This window comes from Miniopterus natalensis, chromosome 15 (genome assembly GCF_054644295.1).
Source record: "Miniopterus natalensis isolate mMinNat1 chromosome 15, mMinNat1.hap1, whole genome shotgun sequence".
Lineage (NCBI taxonomy): Eukaryota > Metazoa > Chordata > Mammalia > Chiroptera > Miniopteridae > Miniopterus > Miniopterus natalensis.
The window spans coordinates 14,489,414-14,501,532 of NC_142095.1; positions in this window are offsets into that span (position 1 = coordinate 14,489,414).

Here is a 12,119-nt window from a genome sequence, read left to right on the forward strand (position 1 = left end):
TTGTTCATACCTTTAGCTTTAGATGAACTTTCAAGGTTATTTCTTGTGGATGGTAATAGTCAGCTATTGTTGCCATAACACTGCATAACAACAAATCTAAACATCTCAATAGCTTAAAATTTTTTTGTGGACTGAATTGTGTCCCTTAATACTCATAGGTTGAAATCCTAACCCCCAATGCGATGGCATTAGAAGGTAGGGCCTTTGAAAGAGGTAATTAGGATTAGATGAGAGCTGTCATAAGAATCCTGAGAGAGATTGCTTCTGACTGCTCCCTGCCATGTGAGAATAAACGAGAAGATGGCCATCTATGAACCAGGGCGTAGACTCTCACCAGATAATGTACCTGCCGGCATCCTAATCTTGGATTGCCGGCATCCTAATCTTGGATTTCCAGCCTCCAAAACCGTGAGAGTTTGTTGTTTGTTATTTAAGCCACCCAGTCTATGGTATCTTTGTTATAGAACCCAGGCAGACTAAGACAAGGAGGAAACACTTGTTTTTCTTGCTTACAGTTCTGAAGGTCAGCAGGGGTGATTCTGCTTCAAGCTACCAGGTGATTTGTTTCTGGAAGTCTACTCCATGGGTCTCTCATTCTGCTTAGAGCAGTGGCTGCCTCAGATATGTCTTGCTCATGATGAGTAGCAGGAGCACAGGGGGTGAGTGGAAGCATTTGATGTCTCTTAAGGCCTGGCCACAGTTACTTCTGTACTGGAAGAGGTGCTGCAAGTCATAGGGCATCAGATCATGGTCCAGTCTCTACAGGGGTATTTGTTTTCCTCCTATTGGCTCTTTACATGGTGCCTTCTGATTCTTATATATATGAAAAGCCATTTTAAAATGTCATTTAACTTAGATAGGGCTAAAACTCTAAGAAAAAGGAACTAACATTATATAGAAAATACTTCATCCCCAAAGGTATTTTTCTTATTTTTTTGTGTTTTTTCCCCCAGATGAATCACAAAGTTGTGTTTTGGAGAAATCTCTCTTGTTTAGGAAAAATCAGAAACTACATTTACTGCATATTTCCCCCGCCCTCCCCCCAAAGAGTGCGTGTTATGGCTGACACACTCACTATGTGATAGAGAAGAGCAATCGGGATTCAGCATGTACCCATAATGTGATCATTGTAGTTGATTGTTTTAAGCAAAACCTTTGCTTTGACCAGAGTACCTCAGCACTGGCCATGTAATGTAGAATAGGTGAAAATCAAACGGTCATGTAGTGATTAAATTGTATAGTCTATTACTTATGATGAACGAGAGTTATTAAGTCATGGCAGCTTGGTTAAGACAAACAACTGATTAATACTGATGAAGTTTAATTTCCCTTAATTTACAAAATGACCAGCTATGCCACCTCCATGACAGGTGGTAGCTAACTTCAGGAGTGACGGTCAGACTTGGGATGGGATATGTGATGTTGGCACTGGGAGATGAAGCACAGAACTTCGTGTACCGGGAGATTAAGGTTATGGTCCCTGTTCTGCCCTACTAGCTCAGGGGCCCTGGTTTGGGGTATAGACCCTTACTTACAGAATGAGGGTGATAATTATGTATAGTGTTCTCAGTTTTAAATGAAGGAACCCAAGTGTTAAATATTATGATGATGACACATGTAGACCCGTGCTCTGCTGGCACGGAGCAGCCCTGGGAGGCTGCAGTGTGGCCGTGTGGCCTCTGGGGTTGGATGGCTTGTACGGAAATCTCTGCGGCACCTGGAGAAGGCCTGACCTCAGATGAGTTAATTACCTCTCTATGCCTCAGTTCCCTCATCTGTAAAATGTGGAACATAATAGCTACCTCAGAAGGCTGCTCTAAAGAGTAACCAAGAAAGGCATGAAAAGTGCTTAGCATGATACCTGGCACATATTAATTGCTTAATAAATGTTGTCAACTAAAAAGTAATTACTTTCATTATTTTGTGGTACGTGTTAAATTTCTGCAATACAAGGGTCCCAGAGAGCATTTTATTTCATTGAGTCTTAAAAACAATGCACTCCATTTTATTTTTTGACAACTAGACTTTAACCTCTTAACAACAGTTTAATTGGCCTTTTAGACTCTGTGAGATGAGATTTGAGTGGCATGGGAAAGAATATTCCAGTTGTTTTCATCCACCCTTAAATAACACCTCTTTTAGTGAGCTCGAGTTACAAGCATCTTGTGTCCTAGTCTTCTGAATGAAAGCTCAGAGGTTGCCCAGGCTGCCTAAGAACTGGTCCCCACATGCGTGGAGATGTGGGGGGAGCTACAAGGACAGAGATTCCAGCTGATTATGACTCTTCGGTCAAAGATTAGACAAGAAATTTAATAAACTGCATTAACATGAGCTCAGTCCTTTCCCTGCAAGATGACAAGTGGGTACAGTTTTTGATTTAAAGCCTTCATTAAAAGAGGTCATTCAAATAAAATGAACTTCATCTTTTTCTGACAACCAGATTTAAGACTCTTTAATCTCCGATGAAGTTTAAATCAAATCTATTTTTGGCTACCTCAGGTTAAACTTGAAACCATGTTGCCTAGCTAGAATAATTAGGCTGGTTTTATGAAGCTTCATTGGTTCCATGAATTTGATTAATTCCATTATTTTCACATATAATCATTAAACTTTAGGGCCAGAACACAACTACAGTAATAACTATGATAATGATGATAATGATGAAAACGGCGATGATTATAACGATGACAGCATCTACCGCACGCCTGATTGCGTCTCCCAAACATCGCCCAAATCCACCTGCTTTCTGTCTCGTCTGCCACAAGCCCGGCCCAGGCCACTAGCATTTTTTACTTGGATTTAGTGCAAGAAATACATGGGCTCTGTATCTTCAGTTATCACCTGGCCCCTGACAATTCATTCTGACTAATGCTGCCAGTTAGCTTCCAGAAATGTAAAGTTGATCCCACTTTCATCCCAGCTTGGAGCCCTTCGAAGGATCCCATGAGGAGTTGGGGGTAGTTTCCAGGAGTCCAAGATGGGAAAGACAGGAACCTAGTGGGCTCTGGGGATAGAGGCAAGAGATCATTCTGGAAGCTGAACAGGGTTGATCAGGAAAAGCCATGTTAGCATTAAGGAGTTGGGCCTGGACATTATTGAGGGTGAAAAGGGGGGCCATCTAATGTATCTGAACAATGTGCACAGTACATCCTTTTATATATGTATGTACACAGAGAGAGGCTCAGAAGAGAGTTCAAAATATATATTTTTTAATGTTTTTATTGATTTTTTTTTTTAGAGAGAGAGGAAGGGAAAGGGAGGGAGAAACATCCATCACTTGCCTCCTGGGACCAACCTGGGCATGTGCCCTGACCAGGAATCAAACCTGTGACCATTCAGTGCACAGGACAACACTCAACCAACTGAACCACACTGGTCAGGATGAGAGTTCAAAATATTAAGAGTAGTTACTTCTGAGTGGTGGGATTTGGAGTAATTTATACCTTCTTCTCCATCTTCTTTGATATTATTCTCATTTTCTACATGATTCTATATTCTCAGATTTTTAAACATTGAAGTTATTTTCATTTTGCAAGCAAAATAAAACGAGTCATGTGCTCTTTTTTACCACACCACAAGGAAAATTAAAATGCAGGGTTAATTGGGCCTCTCTGTGCTTTAGGCTCTTATAGCAGCCAAATCTGTGGCCCAATGAACTGTTTTCTTATATAGGCTTCCCATTGTCTCTGGCTTCTAATTTTCTTGCCTGCAGAAGTCTTTTGAGTCTCTTACTAGCTCAGTTGGAGTTGCTGATAGTGTGTCATCAACCAAATGGTAAGCCAATTCTAATTACAGTGTTGTTATTGCTCATTGAGAGTGAGAGGTGAGAGCCATCCTTTACCATCCTGGTCAGAGTTTTCGAAGCCCCTAATCAGAGAATTGATCATTGGCATTATAAACTGAGCTAATCTACTGTGCTAACTGCCAGAAAGAAACTGATTAAACACCTTTCCATTTTAAAACTCCTGCTCTTCAGGACAAATGTTTAAAATTGTTGGGATTTTTAGCTCTGAGGAAAATTCCTAATAAAGTTGGGACAGGAGGTGGTGAAGGGTTTTAGATGTAATTTGGTAATTAAATATGTGGCACACAGATAATTACACCATTCTTCCAATTAAGATGCTTTATTACCTATGGCCAATTTTCCCTGGAAAATAGTCTTAGTTATTTGGAAATGAAACCAGAACAATCTGAGCATATATTCACTTTGTCTCCTTTGTTTTTGTATATCTGCATAAATGTTGACATTTCTCACAGTTATTATACTTACTTTTCAGCATGAGGGGCATTTCCAGAGGACAGAGGTAGATCCATTTCAAAAACAAAATTGTCCATAAGCACTAAGGGCAACACAGAAAAATCCAGATGTGTGATGGCATTGATTAATTGCATTTCCCACAAAATGCTCCTTGGAAATCAGGGGTTAATATGATGGATTACTTTGTTGAGGCTGTCATAATAAAATACCACAGAGTGGGTGGCTTACAAAACAGGAATTTATTTTTTCATAGTTCTGGAAGTCTAAGATCAGAATGTCAGCAGGTTTGATTTCTTGCGAGGCCTCTCTCCTTGGTTGCAGATGGCCACCTTCTTGCTGTGTCCTCACATGTCCTTTCTGGCTCACATATCCCTGGTGTCTCTCTGTATGTCCTAATCTTTTCTGATGAGGACACCAGTCATATTGGATTAGGGCCCACCCTAAAGGCCTCGTTTTAGCTTAATTATCTTTTTAAAATCTCTGTCTCCAAATATAGTCCCATTCTGAGACACTGGGTATTGGAAGTTCAATCTTTGAGAGAGACACAATGGCACCAGTTGGAAAGAGTAAATGGGAAAAAGCACCACAAAGTACTAACTGTCGCTTGTTGTCTTATAATATCAGGAACAATGACAATATAATCTGCTGTCTTTGAGTAGAGGCTTCTCCAAAGGTACTCATGCCTCATGATTGAGAAGTAGATAGAGAAAGAGCGTTGTTGTTGTCAACAGAGCTTCCTGCAGATCCCAGCTCTCTCACTTGTTACCTGGAGACACCTTAGCATCTCTGAACGTCAGTTCCCTGATTTGGAAAAAGATGTCGTCATATACTCTATCTCCTTCCTTCCACAGCGGGTGGGGGAATCATATGACAAATAGCTACTGGGGCCTATGGGACTGTGAGGCTTAAACTTGTGTTTGATCCTAAATCTTGGTGATTCGGGGTAGTTTCATAGAAAAGGATGATTGGATATCAAACTGTTTTGGAACATGAAAGCAAGGGGAAACAAATTATAAGAAATCAGAACTTAAGCAATACAGAACAGGAAATGAATCTGGAACAAGCTATAAATGTAAGGAAAATGTAAAAGGCAGAAAATCAACATAAATGTTTTTTCTGTTTCATTACATAAAGGGTTTGAAGGGTCTTAAAGAGACAATTATAATAAAATAGAAACATTCAAATAATAAATTTAGAACAGCCAGAATAACTGATGTCATACATGTCGCAGCAGATGAAAAGTAGAGGAAATTAAACTGTAGCTGTGATGGGCTATGAGATGATATACAGTTACTAAATTAGAGCACGGATTTCTTCCCTCCCCCCCCCCTTAATTTCCTGGCATGTGAGGCAAAAGAGGACCTTAATCATGGGTTCACATTATACTCTCTCTCCATGGCGGGACAGCAGTTTACTTTTTTAAGGCAGCAAACTTTCGTCAAGCACAATGTTGGAGAAGAAACTCCCAGTACAGGATGTCCTATTGCTCGGTGATCACTGCCTGATCACCCTCGATCGCCACGGAAGAGAGGAGCCAACAGAAAACACAGAGGCCTGAGCCCAACCTCCAGGGGCTACATACAGCTCAGTAGGTAGGGTCAGGCGTAGGTGCCTGTATCTTCCAAACGCTGTCTCAATCTGTCACGTCACTGGGACGCTGATGTAGGATGTACTCAGGTTCTTGCGATTAGCAGACAACTGAGACAAGGATTTGAGTGCAAAGAGTTTACTTGGGAGGTGAAGGAGACGCTGATAAGGTAATGTAGACATGAAACAAGGGAGAAAAGACCCCACAATAGTGCCTCACCAAGCCCGTTACCATGATGGGCAAGCGGAGCTTCATCGCGCTAGAGAAACTCTGTCACACAGCGTAGGCCACATGCTTCCAGGGGCAAAGGAGCAGGGTGTTTATACACCAAGTCCTCAGTAGTCCTCAGTTGGGGGCTGCTCTTAGAGGGTGGCAACTCCCTTAGCATCGCCAGCCTCCTTTGTAAGTGGCAAAGTGTGCCGTGGAGGCCAGGGAAAACCCTCATGTGGATGCACGCAGGAGGTGCCAGTTGGAATTTGGCTGGCCAGCTTGCAAGTGGTAAGAGGAAGGTAGATGTGGCCGCCACAGAGCAATGTCCTGGACATCACCCCCCGCCACACACACACCGCACCATCCCAGGAGCAACTGTGGAAGCAGGGGGCATCATTTCCACGACTGAGAGCTATATACATGCCTGCCCTTCCTAAGAGCATGGTTTACTGTCGGTACCCGTGGGATTTCAGGTCTGGGCGCAGAGGGATGGGTGTGAAGAGAGGAGGAACCATTGAGGTTCCCCAACACCGGGCTCTGCTAACTGGCTGAGTAAGTTAAGGCTGGCTTTTTCCTTTGAACCTCATTTCTCTCTTGAGAGAATTAAGAAAAATGTCTTTCCCTATATTCCCCCATATATTATCATGGGTCTTAAGATGAAACTTCATAAAACCAAAGGACGATGCATTAGGAAGTGTGGCTTAGGTGGAACAAAGGACTTGGCAGGTAGCTGGACCTGGCTCCACTATTAGCTGTGTGATCCTGGGCAGAATACTTTCTGGGTCTTAGTTTTCTCATCTGTAAAATGGCAACAATGATAATGTCTACTTGGCAGGGCTGTTGTGCGAACCAGGGAAGGTAGGAACAGATGGAAGGGACACTATGCCAAGTAAATGATAACTTTAGTTAGGGAAAGGTGAAATTATTTGACGAAAGGTTATTTCAGGTGTAAAAGGTCCTTAATCTGTGATTTATACACAGGACTTCCTCAGTTCATGTTTCACTGTGAGGATAGGACTTGTCAATGGTGAAATGCGGAAAATGTCAGGTGAAGTCAGTCCTGCTTATTCCCCCAATGCCTTGCTCCTGGGTAGCACTTTTCTAAGGTTCTGTTTGTTTCTCATTTCACATTCTCCTCCTGTTGCAGCTCACTCCTCTGACAGGCCGGGCATTGGCAAGACTGTCTGTGAGGATGAAAGACTGTGAGAGCCAACCAGCACCTTTCATGATTTAAAAAAAAATAGATGTCTTTAATGATTTCAGAGAGAGGAAGGAAGAGGGAGAGAGAAAAACATTAATGATGAGAGAGTCATTGATCGGCTGCCTCCTGTATGCCTGTGACTGGGGATTGAGCCTGCAACCCGGGCATGTACCCTGATCGGGAATCAAACTGTGATCTCCTGGATCATAGGTCTATGCCCTACTGCTGAGCCACAACGGCTGGGCCCTCTCATGTATTTTTCTTCCAAAAGAAATGTGGACAACCCTAAGGAAAGTGGATTAGCGCCATCCTGCTGGCTAGGGGCCATTTTAAAAAGATCTATTCAGCAATCAATGCCATTAGCTCAACAGCTGGCTTGTTAACCTTTAGACCAACAGCCAGACTTCAGGTTGCCCTCATTTTACAATCTCTTCTCTGAAGAAAAATAACAAATGAACTATCGATGCAAAAAATAGGTTGCTGGTCCCAACCTTAAAGAGACCCACAGCCTCTTTTGAGGCCTAGCTTTTAAGGTCAGATCTGGAAAACTTTTGTCAGTTGGATGCTCAGACATCCACAGGCGAAAAAATTAAATGAATTGATTCTTTTTTAAAAAATACTGAGCACAATTTAGAACACTTATCAGCTGAAGAAGGAGCATCGCTCACAAACTTGATCAACTCAGGTACCATTAGTGAGAAGCATAAATGTTTTCACTGAACTTGGGGAACAACCTTAAAAGTACTCTATAATTTCCCCAGAAACCTGAAACCTGGGCCCCCCCCTAAACCAAATTACTGACACGCAGATTTTGTTTTTATTCTTCTTTTTCTCTCTTTTCCAAATGCTCTCAGGACCTAATTCTCCATGTTACTCCAAGGTGCCCCTACACACACACACACACACACAGACACACACACACGTATGCACACACTTCTTAAGTGATTCACACTAGCTCTGGTTCTTTCAATGTTGAAGAAGTTAGAGCCATAAGTAGAAGTGGATTTCCTTTTCCTGCCATTCCTCTTCTTTCCCAGGTTGGAATGGAGAAGTCCTGGACCTTGAGAAGTTCCCCCTGCTGTGTCTGTGTGACCCATTAATTCATTTGGTGCACTTGGGACCATCCAAAGAACAAGTGTGGGCAAATGTGGAATGAGGAATTCAGGTCTTCCTTTTCCCTAAATTCTGGGTCATCTAGTTGGCTTTGGGAGAGGGCAGGGGAGGGCATTTCCAAATGTGTCGTAAATGAGTTTGCCTCTGGTTTGCTTTGTCTGGGTCAGACCCAGACAACTTGATGAATCAATGACACCACTTTGGCAAGCCAGGCTGACAAGTGCTCTGGAAAGGGAGAACATTGTTTAATGGCTCTCACTCCCCCCCTGCCTGCAAGGCTGCACTTAACCGCTCAAGGGAACAAACACTAATCAACTCTTCCTCCCCAGGAAGTTGCACCAAGATCATTTTCTCGATGTCTCCTCTGGAAAACCAGACCATGCACAGCATTGAACATGTCACCCAGGGCTCTTGGTGAAAGGGAAATGGATCCTCTCATCATATCTAGAAGAAAAAAGAAGCTTTTAGAATCATAGCTATTCTTTATTACCACCCTGTGACAATGTAGAAACCTTAAACGCCTCTGAATCCTCAAAAGAAACAGCTGCCTACAGCCAGTGACATTTTCATGGTGTATAACGTTACGCTGTTCTGTTTCTTTGAAGATTGGGAAACAGGCCCTGGCCAGTGTGGCTCAGTTGGTTGGGCATCGTCCTGGGCATTGAAAGGTTACTGGTTCGATTCCAGGTCAGGGCACATGCCTAGTTTTGAGATCAATCCCTAGTAGGGGGTATGCAGGAGGCAGCTGATCTGTTTCCCTCTCACATAGATGTTTCTCTCTCTCTCTCTCTCCCTCTCTGTTCCTCTCTCTCTAAAAATCAATAATAATTAAAAAAGATTGAGAAGCAGTTTATCAGGAGAGGCAGTTGGTGTCCTAAAAGGGGGGGGGGACTGTATGGAGACTATGGAGACATGAGTGTCAATCCCCAAACCTGCAAGAATTTCAATTTCAACACCTGTAAAATCAGTGGGAGAGATTATCTCTGGGACTCTTCCAGTCCTGACATTTTAGGACTTTGCCTATTTCTAGTACCCTGAACATTTAATTAAGCGGAATATTTTATTCCCTAACTGGGCCAGATAAATGAGAGAACTTACTCTATAAATTGAAAGTCTCGAGCCGGCAAGGAAAATCTACCCACACCCCAGACTGCCTTATGCTTGTTGATGTCAGAACAAGAATTATTGTGGGTAATCAGAGGAAGACCTGAGAAAGAACAGCATGTACCTGGCAGAATTTGTATATCAGTACGTTACAATTTGCCAGAGTGTTCTTGAAAGTTAAATCTTGCATTACATAACTTTTCAATGCTTTCTTAAAAATGTTCCAGTTGGGTTGGCATGTTTTATGATTTCCCTTGCTTCAGAGATTAGCACCTTGTCAATGATGAGACTCAAATCCCCAGGTGTTTTGGAATTGAAAAGGTTAAGGTTATGATGCTAAAGGAGGAAGCTGAGCTAAGAAGCTGCTATTTAAAATATTTAGAAGGTAAGAAGGTATGTGCATTAGATAATGAGGTGAGAGTTAATTTTGAAAGAAAATACAGTACTAAAATAGGTAGCTCTCTATGTATATAAACATCGGTAAAGGCTGGAAAAATTAGGAAGCATGTTGGGATCGAAATCTGAGCATGCACGTTGGACCTTTTTCTGAACAGCCGTGAAGCTCAGTAAGCTCTTCCCCCTCGGCATTGTCAGGAGCTGCTGGTCCACTGGGCTGCAGCATCCCACAAGCTGACGGAAAGAGCGTTTCCTTTCCGTTATGGTCACAAAGGGATCCTGTAGTCTGTTATTTATTCACACAAAAAAAGAATCAACTTTATCCTCTGATTGGTTTTAAATAAAAAAATGTTTTTTTATTATTAAACAGTGAAATGGATCTAACTTATTATTTTTTAAAAAGCACTTGCACTTATGACACTATTAACTGAAAATCTACATATAGAAATCAAGCAAGGGGATACTTATTAACCTAGGAGGCATCTCTTAACTCTGTATGCAGAGAATTACAAACCAAACTGTGGGCATTTAATTTCTCCACATCTGAACAAGAATCCGACTATACTACAATACTCCTCGGGGGGTTTTCCTACATAGGTACTTTCACTTGACTAATGCAATTGGCCGTTAGCAAAATAAGCTCTTAGTAATATTTTAGAAGGAGCAACCTGAATGGATTATGTAATTTGTGAAAGGCTTTCTAAAGCGAATGTGACTCACACACTCAAATAAATACAATTTACTTGAAAATGTAAAGGATTATCTTAGCAAAGGCTTGACTGTCCTATGCTTCAGGGGAAAAGGGGGAATGTGTTCAGGTAGGCGTCTTTCTATGGGAGTAGTGCTTACAGAGATATATTATAATGTTGTCCTCCAGGGGGCGTTAAGTCTTCAGCAAAGCTCCAAATGCACTAGAAGGCCTTAAATTCCAGTTAGCAAAAGCAGACAGTCTAGCTTCCTTCTTACTGGAATGCAGGAGTTCTGGGGCCCAGATCCTGAATTCCACATCTCAGGCTTCTAGACCAGGCTTTACACTTTTTAGAAAGACTGGGGACGGAGCACGAAAAGCCCAAGGCCTTGAGGGGCGGAGGGTGTCAATGTAGCCCGGCCACATTGCTCTGAATGCCCTACCACAGGTCTTGGATTGGCTGACCCTCACGGTTTACGCCAGTGACCCTTTTAAAGATGATTGATATGTTTAAAAATGGTAGTGCTTTCTAAGGGCAGAAATGTGATTCCTGGAGGCCCAAAGATAACCTAATACGGATTGGAGAAGGCGATGTAGGTCAGCTTGGCAAAGGATACCTCCTTCTTACTTAAGCCCCACAAAGGGCTATTTTTTCTGTTATTTTTAAATGCAAACATCACTGAGGAGCACGCAAACCTCCAGGTCGGGGAATCCAGCAACTCCATGTATTAAAGTCTATGACTGTAAAGTAATACAGCACAGTGGTTAGGAGACCTGTAGGTTCTGGAGTTGGCTGATTTGGTTTCATTAATCTGCTTGATTTATTATACGCGCTAGGGGCCTGAATTCATTACCTAAACTCCTACGTCTCTGATTCCTCACTCACAAAAGACTATCTCTCAGGGTAATTGTAAGGATTAATAAGACAACCTCCAAAAAGTACTTGATGTATAGTAAGTGTTCTAGAAATGCTATTAGTTACTCTTCCTGCATCTGGCGCTGAGATCCCCAAGGCGTGGCTCCAACTGGTCTCTCCCTTCTCTCCTACGTGGACTCCTTCATCCCAAATGCCTCCCTCCACCTTTACCCCTCTGCTCCCTCTGCTTCCTGCCCCTTCCTTGGCTACATCAGCATCTGATGAGATCCCACCCAAATGTCAAGGATTATCTGTAATGGCACCTGAACACTCACCCCCACCCCCATTCCCTACTCCAAGAACTAAATGAGCTTTCTCCTATCTCTGTACAATATCAGGGACATGATATCTTGAGGTATGGACATTTGTTTAACTTTATAGACTTATACACTTAATACGGGTGCATTTTAAAGTATGTAGCTTTTATCTCTTTAAACCATAGGAACATAATGAGAAGACCTCAGTCTTTGGAGAGAGGAAGACTTGGTTCCAATTCAATTCTGATACTTTCTACCTGGCAGGTCAGTGAACTACTTTTACCCACAGTTTCCTCCTACATAAATGGGGTACAGTTGTCCCCTTTTCCTCCTGTAGTGAGGGTTTAGAGACATAATCGTGGTATAAAAATGCCTCGCACGGTGCTTG